Source organism: Sorghum bicolor, chromosome 5 (assembly GCF_000003195.3).
Source record: "Sorghum bicolor cultivar BTx623 chromosome 5, Sorghum_bicolor_NCBIv3, whole genome shotgun sequence".
Classification (NCBI taxonomy): Eukaryota; Viridiplantae; Streptophyta; class Magnoliopsida; order Poales; family Poaceae; genus Sorghum; species Sorghum bicolor.
Window position 1 is genome coordinate 15,959,214 of NC_012874.2, and position 1,723 is coordinate 15,960,936.

Sequence of the window (1,723 nt, forward strand, 5' to 3'; positions counted from 1 at the left end):
TATGAGATCTTATCTGTAAGTGATCACCGGGACAACAGTGCAACCATGAGGGCTATAATGGCTCTGGCTTTAGCTCAGTATGAAGCCCTTTTCTAGCTTGTTAGAGGTTACCCGAAAGGGCGGAGGGGCTGAACCGTTTTGGGTATAGTGTGGCCTCTGTCTGTATGAGTATATGCTGCGAGTCATTGTGCCATCGGAAGGGGAGCTCTATATCTGCGCGTAAAGGAAACCTTGCGGCCATAACTTGTTAGACGAACTTTTGAAAGGCTTCATAGTGATCCCTGCCGACCTCCCTAGGAAGGGGGTTAAGAGATTAGCTACCTCGGGCGAAAGGGTAAATCATGACTCATGGGTAAAGATGTACAACCTCTGCAGAGTGTAAAACTGGTATACTAGCCGTGCTCACGGTTATGAGCGGCCTTGGGGGTTCTTGCTGCGACGACGATGAGCTTATTAAGTTGTTATGTTTATTTGATTATCGTTTATGCTATGAATTAATTATGCTTACACTTGATCATGGGATTAATGGATTATTTATGCTACCTTGACAATTGCTATTTAATTATGAACACGCTATACACTATTAAAAGCTAAATGCAGTCAAACCAGCGTCAGCTATTTGAGCCTCATGAACCCCTGGTTATACTTGTTGAGTACGATATGTGCTCACTCTTGCAATTTCCCAACACCTCAGGATATGGTAATGAAGACGACTGGAATGAGGATTACCGTTATGAGTACTAGGTTTGGAGTCAACCAGTCAACAGTGTCCCTGTGTGGAGCTTCCGTCGAGAGCGTTGTTTACTTCATGCTATCATTTTTGTATGAGACTATGTGATATATTATATTCCGCTATGTAATAAACACTGCAATGGTACATTCGAGATTTGTCTACTTATGTGTGCGACTGTTTCTGGGGCACATATGAGTCTTTTATGCATCCTATTTTGTTCTTAAAATATGTGTGTGACAAATTGGTATCAAAGCTTTGTTGACTGTCGGACGCAAGCCTAGTTAGAAATTGGCCGTCTTAAGGTTTTGAAATTGCTATAAAATCCTTGCTATATAAACCTTGATATTTTCTTCTACACTATATCCTATTCATCTTCACCTTGTTGCTTATCTTAAAGACTTGTTCTCATCCCCACTCCTTGCTTTGAATATGCTTTTAGAACCTTCTCTTACCACCTGCTTACATAGTTGAAAGAGAATTTTAGGAATCTTTGCCCTTAATAGGAAGAGAACGATAGTACCGCAAGTTGAGTTAATGCTTGAAGTGTGAACCTTTGATGCTTGGTTTGGTTTGTTATTATGCTTATGCTTGATTTGGATCTTTGTAATGAGTGCAATGATCTTGTGGATTTCCTCTACAATTTCATTTAGTTTATAGGCTTAAGGCATAAGGATTAATGAACTAAATAGTTGGGGTTGGTTAAAATTCTGTTTCTGTCCTTTGCTGTTTTCTGGAGCGGTCTGCAAGGAATCTGGTACATCTCAAAATCTGTTCATGCAAGGTCCATCAAATTTTTCTGAGAACAAGTAGACTTCTATAGCTTTCCAATGCCGCAAGAATGACCATATTATCGATTATGAGCTGAGAGTTATGACTGTTTCCAGTTGAGGTTTCTGCGCAGTCTGGAATTCTGGAACAGTTTCGGTTGTACCCAGTTTTTGATTAACCTCACTTTGGAATCTGGTAATATGATCTAAATGAAAGTTGTAG